The sequence below is a fragment of the Zalophus californianus genome, chromosome X, assembly GCF_009762305.2.
Source record: "Zalophus californianus isolate mZalCal1 chromosome X, mZalCal1.pri.v2, whole genome shotgun sequence".
NCBI lineage: Eukaryota > Metazoa > Chordata > Mammalia > Carnivora > Otariidae > Zalophus > Zalophus californianus.
The window spans coordinates 22,646,628-22,656,561 of NC_045612.1; the positions used below are offsets into that span (position 1 = coordinate 22,646,628).

The window sequence follows — 9,934 nt, forward strand, 5'->3', positions numbered from 1 at the left end:
TTGCCTCCAGGTCGGGGCACGTCTCTGCCCTTTGTGCTTCTAAAAGTGCCAGCCACTCCCATTTCACACGTGCGACCCCACCGCTCCGGGTTTCTGCCCCGGGGCCTGCCCTAAAGTCCTTTCCCTGCCACTACCGGCCTGCGAGCCTGTGCCCCATCCCCAGCGCATGAGGCTGTCGCTCACTGGTGGTGTAGGACCCCCACAGACAGGCTCCCTCCTGCTGCTGTTTATCCTCCAATATCTGCCCACGGAATCAGGGCTCCCCACTTCATACCTCAAAACCAACCACCTGGGATATTCTGTTTGTAGAGATCCAGATCTTCTTACATCTCCGGCTGGTTTCGTTGGTGCTCAGAGTGGTCTGGTAGTTATCCAGCTCAATTCCAGGGACCAGTTGAAATAGGGTCCCCTACTCCTCTGCCATCTTTCCTTCTCCCCCTGAATCTTTAGTTTTAACTCTGGGTATGCCACATTCTGCCAAAATGACCCAAGGCAAGTCTGTTTCTATTTCTGTATCTTGGATTCCTGATAAGCAAATGAGAGGATCAGAGAGCATGTTCTCTAAGGCCCTTCCACTTCAATCTTCTGGAATCTGTCATGACTATTCTTTGTTACAGGATATATGGAATTGAGCTAGGGAAGAAATCTATAATAAGTCAGGTTCTTACCCTTGAATAGCTTAGTCCAGTTACCACTTATTGAGAACGAACCTTATACAAACTGTGATTCTGTATGCATTTAATCCTCAAAACAACTATATGAGGTTGATGCTATTATTTTCTCCATTTTCAGAGGAGAGTTTAAGTAATTTGCCCCATTGTTATGTAGGCCAGAAATTTCTAGAGCCAAAATATAAATCCATGTCTGTCTGACTCCAAAGCCCTTGTTTTTAACTACTGTACTATACCACCTTACTGCACTATGCTTTTTCCGTTGAGGGTATAGGACAGACTCAGGCATACAAACATACCTACACATATACAGATAAAAGAATAGCAAGAGGCCAAGTGTGAACCTGATATGCTGTGGTTATCTGTGAGCAGGTGAGTTTTAACCCATTTCCCAAGAGTTGACCTGTGGTCTAGGCTTGCACAGATCTGAAGTTAAATCTGTTCCAGCACTTTAAAGTAGCCAGGAAGGGATGCTAAAAAGCAGCATGGAAAATGAGGAGATTCAACTAAGGGCACAAGAGCACAACTGCAGGAAACCCTGCACAAACCCCTGTGTAAGTTCCTTACACAACTGCAGGGTTTCCTGAAGTTGTGTAAGGAAAAAAATTAGCAGGCAATAGCATGAGGAAAGTCAGAGGAGAATGAGAAAACACAATGGAAAGGAATCCAGCACAATTTCCTCCTTGTCTGATCCTTGTCTGGATTGGCTCTGTGTACTCCTTTACTACTTGTTTTTCAAGCCCTTAGCTCCAGTGATTTCTGCTATAACCTAAATAGGAATTTCAAATTTTCTTAATCAGCTAATGATGACATATAAATAGTGTGTGAACCATGGATCTCAGTAGCCCATTTGGTTTGAGAAGAAAAAGGGGCTGGGGGGTTGGGGATCTGTGACATAGTACAGAGAGAAGGAAATTGTATGGTCCATTTCAGCTATTCTGTAAAGCAGGCATGTAGTGAAGTTGAATTGTACTGTAGTTGAAGGAGCTCCTGGGGTAAAAAGCATGACCCAGTTAAGATCAAATGTTCTGTCTTTGATCTGGGTACTATGAGGGAGGGTCTTAGGGGCGTAGTGAGTGGATTTGGAATGAATGCTTGTAGCAGATTAGAATGAGAAAGAGACTAAACTCTGTTATGTGTAGAAGTCTCTACCAAGAGGCTATTTCCCTGGGTGGCTAGAGTGCAGCCATTGTATGGAGGTTAGTCATTAAGTCCTTACTTCATATGACTTCAGGTCTTCCGTGTCCTATATTATTCAGCAACTCTCTCAATAAAGCACAGAACATTTTCTGAGGTCATTTGCCTCACTAGGAAGGGCCAGCTGAACTGAGATATTAAGAGGATGGAGAAAGGCAGGAAGAAGCTTTCAGAAAGGAAAGGAGAGCAGAAAGCCTTAGCAAATGCTCCTTGGATCCTGAGAGGGCAGGGCCAGAAAGAGGGCAAGAATCTTTCTGGAAAATTAATGGCATCCAAATGAAGAGTTTTTTTGAGAATCCAAAAGTTAGGAATAGAAAATTATTTTCAGTAGATGGAAGGCTTATTTATTATCCTCCACACCCCCTCTTGTGTATAATGTTACTTCTCATCTGTTTCCATGTGTATTGTTCACTCTACTGATTAGCTGCTACCAGTTCAGAATGCCCCAGATCCAACATTTTAAGTCTTGTAACCCCACAATTCTCATTAGCAAAACTACTAATTTTATCATTAACCTAAACAAAATCCCAGAAGGTAAAGCTACAGCAAAGAAAAAAAAATGTACAAATTTCATACATCTCAAAGCCAGATATGAATGAATTTATATAATTTGCCTCCTTTAGAATTTTTGTGATTCTCCACCAATACTATGGAAAAGTAAGAATTGTTTGGCATTCAGGGTGGGCCTCTTCAGATAAAGAAGAAAGCATTGAATAGCTGAAGTTTTGATTAATGTGGTGATCTTTGATTGCAAACAAGTTATGCTATCCCATTAGCCTCTGAAGAACATTGAAGCATTCCCAATTATTACACCTGCATGCCAGGAAGCTCTTTATTTTCCCTCATGTACACATAGCAAAATAAGATTTTCCAGGTATCTTTAGGGGGGAAAAGCAGTTTTGAGCTGGTGGTCCTCTGAGAGGCCTGAGAAACATGTCTGGGAAAGTACAGTTTTATGTTATATTCAAGGTACAAGAGTGATTGTACAACAGTGAGCCTCTGGGTGCCACCTAGTTGAAGCAGAAATATAGAGTTTGATCTGATTTTTGTTTCTTCCTGTGGAGGCCAGATGGAGACCTGTAGCATTTCTTTCTCCACTCCATTAGTGACTTGTGCTACTAGTATGACCCCGAGATCCTTTGGAGATACCTGACATTCTAAAATAATCCCTATATAGGGAATCCCAGAGGCAAGGTAGAATCTCTTTCCAGTCCAGGCCCGAGTTAAATCCAGGGATCATGGACACCAACTGCAAATGTGAGGTGGGATTCACACAACCTGGTTTTTGCCTAGATTTAGAACTGGACTTAAGGTACAATCAAAAGAACCCATGGTATGCCTTTCCTGGGTTCTGGTTTATTATTATTATTATTATTATTGTTTCCTAGATACAAGAACTCAGAGAAAGAATGATGATCACTGACATTTTAGTTGTGACTGATAGTTTTCAAATCATTTTATGTTGCACTTCTTTCTTGTTTAGCATTTATCAAAACGTACCACATGCTAGACACCATGCTTTCACATATATTGAATAATTCAATCATATAGATCCTGTCCTGTGGATCTGACTATTCTCATTGTACAGTTGAATTAACTGACTTTCAAACATTCAGATAACTTGCTTAAGGTCCAGGGTTATTGAGCCAACATATTAGCATAATACTTTGCCTATCAAATAAGTATTAAATGATTAATCATTTAAGTCATTAAGATTAAGCTGTACACCCTAGTAAAGACTGGAGTGTAAGACAACTTGCTGCCATATTTAGCAGAGATCTCTATGGATTTCATTTTCTCCCTCAGTAAATTGGAATGAAAACTTGAAAGCACTGAGAAATGAACTAGCATGTTTCTTTAACCAAACTGAGAAAAATTGATTAAAAAATGAAACTTTTACACTTTCTCTTCCCTCTTTAAGTGTCCTGAAGAACCCTATTGGCAAATATGAAGTTGTCAAGTATAAGGCAAAGAATATGATGATTTGAATGCTGAAGAGAGGTTTACCTAGCAAAGGATCATTCTGAATATAAAGGAAGAGAAAATTCCCTTTCATTTTCTGATTAATATTCTTCTTGCTTAATAGACATCAAATGCTTAGGAGACTGGGGACGTCATCTGCTTTTGCAATTTGATCATACCTTCAGATTATCGGGTGATAAATTTGTTATAAGACATGATAAAAATTGCAATTCTTCCCATCCACACAAATGCATAAAACCAATTTCCCTGTTCAGTTTCCTGAGAAATAAACATGCCAACATGGAAAGACTATTTATCATGGCTGTCATAATTAGGTCCAATTGGGGAAGTCAGTTTCCTTTCTCAAATGACAAACTTCAAGTTCCAACTCACCAGCACCATTTTGCAGGACAGGTCTAATAACCTCCAGTCATTTATCACTATTCCCAAATGCCAGGATCATCAGAGACAATGCAGGTATTCTTCATTCCAGTTCACTAACCTAAAATTGTTGCCATCATTTTACCAGTATGGAGATACTGCTTGTCTTCTGATATAAGCACATTTTCAAAGGGGATTTTTTTCAGTTTTTTTTTTAATTAAAGGGGTACAGTTCATAAGAATCATTAAGGTAGTTTTTTTTCCCCTGACTTTTGACTTTATATGTAGGCAGTCAGTTGCCAAGGTTAGCCAGGGCATGTACACATGCGAAGTAGGCATTAGGAGACAAGAGAATCAAAGAAACTCCAAGTGTCTTCCATTGCACTTCTTGCCAATATAGTGAAAGAAAGAGAACAAGGCATGGCTGGAGCAATTGTCTTCCAAACCACTGATTAATAAGCTTTTGTACTGTCTGGACTTATGGACCAAATATAGAACTGAAAGTTCTGCTTAAAAATCATAAAGATCAGGACACCTGGGTGGCTTAGTGGGTTAATCATTTGCCTTTGGCTCAGGTCATGATCCCAGGGTCCTGGGATCAAGCCCCACATCGGGCACCCTGCTCAGCTGGAAACCTGCTTCTCCCTCTCCCACTCCCCCTGCTTGTGTTCCCTCTCTTGCTGTCTCTCTCTCTGTCAAACAACTACAAGAAATAAAATAAATAAAATAAATAAAATAAATAAAATCTTTTAAAAAATCATAAAGATCATTATATATATATATATATATATATATATATATATATATATATATTAACAGGAAGGATCAGGGATTGTGTGTGTGGTGGGAGAGGGTATGATTGAAGAAGGATTCTATTTAATGAGGTACTATCATAAACTGAGAAATCCCATTTGTTTTACCTCTCAGGATTGAAAATCTTCCCAAAATGATGCCTGCTTCCTTCATAATAAATGTAGTTTAGTGACCTTTATGGGTTCACTGAAAAAAGGCAGGAAAAAAAACAGTAGACTTGGCATCAGCCAATCTGCCACAAACAAACTGGGTATACTTAAGCAAGTTGTTCAGTTTTTCTGGACTGTGATTTCTGCTTTGGTCAGGATAAATACTACTGCTCTTATAAGAAACCAAGAAGACAATGCATGTGAGGCAAGTAATATATTACATAAGAAGAAAGCAAAGCTCAGAAATAATGAGTGACTTTCAGAAATGTGACAGCTGGTTTACACAGTTAATACATAGCAGAGTCAGACTGTGAACCCACACATAGTTAGCTCCCCCACCAGTGTTCATTCTTCTCTGATACACTGACCATCTATTTCCCAAGGATTAGAACCAAATCAAAAGGCTTTTATGGTTTAATTTGGCAAAAAGATGACATCTCCTTTGTAATGCGACAGCCCCACAGGCACCTTTCTATCATTGCACTTAATTCATTGTATTATAGTTATCTATTGCATGTCAGTCTCCTCATTACATTGTGGGCTCTTCAAGGACAGGGACTACGTGTTATGGATCTTTCTATAACCACAGCCTAGTCCGGTGTTCAGCAATGTAGTGAGCGTTTAGTTAATGCTTGTTGTAAGAAAAAAAAAAGGAGGAAGGAATAGAGGGAGTAATGGGAGATTCAGAAAGCACTTTGGACACCTTCCTTTCTGTTAATTATTTCCTGGAAATAATTCTGACTCTTTGGACTTTCTAGCAGTTTGAGTTCTGGATAAATGGGAGTTTACAGGGATGCCTAACTAATCTGAACTTCTTGAATGCTTTAGTGATAAAGCAATCAGCTCAGCCAAATCCCAGGTCATATATCAGCTAATCAATAGGAATGTTCAGGATACACCAAGATTTTCTAACAGCTGTCAAGGCTGACTAATCAGTGATTGTTCAAAAATCACACGGAAGAGAAAAACCTTTCTTTTTTCTTGGGAATTTGCTATAAGAAAAGGCCCTGGGTAGGAATAGGGTGATTCAATTCTCAAATGACCTAATTATTATTAGGAAGACTATGTAAAATGAAGAAGCAGGGAGGATGAAGGGGGAACAGAGGGACTTAATCATGCTTTCATTTCACTCTTACAAAGAGATGTAAAAATATATCAGACCCCTAACTTGCTAGATTCTCTTAGAGGACTATAGGAAGTGAGGAATTGGGAAGAGAGAGATGGTTAGGAAATTAGAATAAGGGAGAAGGAAGACACAGAAATAACAGTGGGGTGTGGTGCCCACTCCTTCTACAGGACTTGAAAAAAAATGTTTCCCAGTAGCTTTCCCCTTTTTAAAATATTCCCTTTCAGGACGGATGAATTTGAATTACTATGCACACTTTCCACCCCCATTCCTCAAACACACCCAGACTTATAAATCTTAGCTCTTTTCTGTACCACCTGCCATTTTCACACTCCTAGGGGGAGCTCAGTTCTATCAGTAGTGTTATGGTAAAGGGTCTGTCATTGTTTCCATCATAAACACTGTTTATCCTAGATTTACTAGTTCACCTGTTTCAAATTCCTTCAACTGTTTCAAATTCCTTAAGGCTCCAGTTTGGCACCAAAGAGAGGACAGATGACTTTTAAAATGTTGCTCCTTTTTTCAAAACCACAAATAATCAAAATTTGTTAAGATATTATTAATTTAGATGTGATAATATATGTCTTTACTTCTGATTTAAAGTTATTTTAATCCCTTCATTTAAATATATCTGTTTTAAAAATAGTATTAGGGATTTTTTTGGAAGGGGTGGGGAGACAAAAGTCCTTGGTGATACCTAGCCACAATTTCTCATACAGTGGGGAAGGAAAGAAGTTGGTAAGGGAAAAGTATGATGAGATTTGAGTAGATATTTTAAGATTTTATTATGGATACTTTGGAGAGAATTTTTCTCTCTTCATAAATCAGGGAAGATTATGGGTGAACTCTACCTCTTTCCAAGGTGATGAATTCAATGCTCATCCCCATGGAATAGATTCAGATGCCATTGGAAAGACTCAGTTGCAAAAGCTTTTAAGATTCCAACTATTTTGCCAGGAATAGGTGCATGTGTCTCAAACAAATTCTATACTTTGTGGAAAGTATGATTATGTTCAGGCTGTAGTGCATAAACAATGCCTTTCATCATTTTGTGAAAATAGTTTTATGCTCATAATCTTGAGAGTGGGTAAATGAGAGGGAACTACTATTTTTCAACTGATAAGGACAGATACTACACTTGATCTTAGCCAAAAGGCCGAGAAGCGATGGGAACTACTATTTTTAAAGCACCGATTTTGTGTCCATGTGTTATAGAATCTACATATGTTATTTTATTTAATCTTCACCAAAAAATATAAGTATTAGACCAATTTCCAACTGAAGAAACAGAGACATCAGAGTTCGGACCCAATAAGATATTCAGATCCTCAAATTGTCTCCTAAGTCTGGCTATAGAAAGTATATAGATAGGGACCTGAAAAGATGCTGTTTAAATTAGTAGTCTACAGAAGAAGATTGGCAAAGCCAGGTAGTCTTTATTTTCAGCGTGTGTGTGTGTGTGTGTGTGTGTGTGTGTGTGTGTTGTCTGAGAGTAAAGGTATGAAATACCAACTTAGATTCTCCTCAGTTTGATAAAGCTTAGGAGCTGACAAGCTATCACCACCTATGGAGCACTAATTTAAATTTATTCATTCACATTGTCTTATTTTTCCCCTGTCTCCCTAGGAATTCCTTCAGCAAGCATGGGAAAAAAGAAAGAGAAAACACCACCTGAACAGTTTTCCAGTATCTGTTTTCAACAGCAGGTTCTAGAATAGATGATTGCTTTGCCCAAAAATTCATCCTTATCCCTCTTCATCTTTAAGACTCACTTCACTTACCTGTATCCCTCCTTCTGCATTCCATCAATGCTCTCATGAGCTTTGCTATTCAATCAAGAGAAGACTTTTGGGCCTTAGAATGTGCTTAAAATATGTCCAATATCCTGGGATAGGTAATGACTCAGTATGCTGGCAATGTCAACCCAACCCAGAATAGTGCATCTGTCTCCTGTGTCTCTGGAATACTCACAGGGCTACAAAATGGCCTCATTGCTTTGACTCAGGTCTGGTCCTACAGATGGGGAATAAATAAATATTCTCTGGCCCTGGGTGTCACAGAGAAAGGCATTTATTTGGTCTTTTTCAAGTTCTTTTTTTTTTTTTGAAGATTTATTTATTTTAGGAGTGCCTGGGTGGCTCAGTCGTTAAGCATCTGCCTTCGGCTCAGGTCATGATCCCAGGGTCCTGGTACCGAGCCCCACGTCAGGCTCTCTGCTCAGCGGGAAGCCTGCTTCTCCCTCTCCCATTCACAGGCTTGTGTTCCCTCTCTAGCTATCTCTCTCTCTTTGTCAAATAAATAAATAGAATCTTTAAAAAAAGATTTATTTATTTTAGAGACAGAGTGTGTGAGTAGGGGGAGAGGCAGAAAGAGAGGGAGAAAATCTCAAGCAGACTCCATGCTGAGCATGGAGCCCCACACTGGGCTGAACCCAGGACCCTGAGATCATGACCTGAGCTGAAAGAGTCAGACGATTAACTGACTGAGCTACCCCGGCACCCCCCTGCCCATTTTCCAGTTCTTTATAGCTTTTATTTACTCTATCACTCAGGATAGGATTGCCTTTTTTTTTTTCCCCCTGGCAATGCCATTTTGGGCAAGTTGAAATACAACCCTCCATCCCTTAATAGATGTCCCATCTCACAGAAGCCAGAACAACTCTGAACAGTCAGCCTCCCATGAGATGCTTAAGATAATGTTGCTGCATTAACATACTGCACCCTGACCTCCATGCAAATGCAGTGTGGTGACAGCAAAAGCTTTATAGAAATGGAGACCCTTTGAGAAAAGATGTCCTGATGTTCTGTTTATAGCTCTAAAGTTGCTATTAATAGTTGGCTCCTCCAAATCATCACATAACCATTTAAGAAGACAAAGCTGATTTTATTGCTTCCCACAATAAGGGTGAATACCACTTCTACAAAACTTCAGCAATGTCTCAGGTGAGGTAAAAGAAAGGCCAGAATTTATTGAGAATTGGAAGTTTGATTTAAGGTGGGCCTTTCAGTGGCAACTTGATTAGGAGTGGGTAAACATGATATGACAACACAAGATAGATGGAAATAGCAAACTGAAGATTTTAAATGAGGGATTGAAAGACTCATAGGGTGTTTTTCACTGAAGAGTTGATGGATATTTCAGGAAGTTCCTGTAATGAACAATCTAACAATTTGTTTGGGCAGGATATTCCCAGAAAGGTAAGGGAATGTTAATGAAGTCAGAGGAGTAGCAAAGCCAATTTTAGTGACTTTAGAAGGACTATAGTAACTTATTTTGCTGTTTATTTTGTATTTTATATAGTTCTTTATTTTTGTTCTTTTAGAAACATCAAACATTTTTTGTTGTTTTGTTTAATGCCAGCCTACCTTAGCTATAGTGAGAGGTAAAATATGAGAATCAGGTGCCATGATTGGGGTAGAATGTTAGAGTCAGAGCTGAGAACTCACCTCTGGGCCTTGAGCATGGTGTTGACTATAATTATCAAAGAAAGGAATGAGAGAATGCACTAGGAAGGGGAAACTGGGTGTTAGCTCCATTTCTGAGTGGTCAGCTGTTTGGAGCTGCCTAGATAGCCAGAGCAGTCTTTAACAAAAATGAGTCAATTAATTCCCTTACAGTGTGCTTTGGTTGCTAAG

General features: G+C 39.3%; 1 non-coding gene across 1 annotated transcript; it reads right to left on the reverse strand.

Moving 5' to 3' along the window:
• Positions 1–7,269: 7,269 nt before the first annotated feature.
• Positions 7,270–7,467, reverse strand: LOC113931693. Its single transcript, XR_003522840.1, has one exon. It is a non-coding gene; the product is annotated as a U2 spliceosomal RNA (small nuclear RNA).
• Between the last annotated feature and the right edge of the window lie 2,467 nt (positions 7,468–9,934).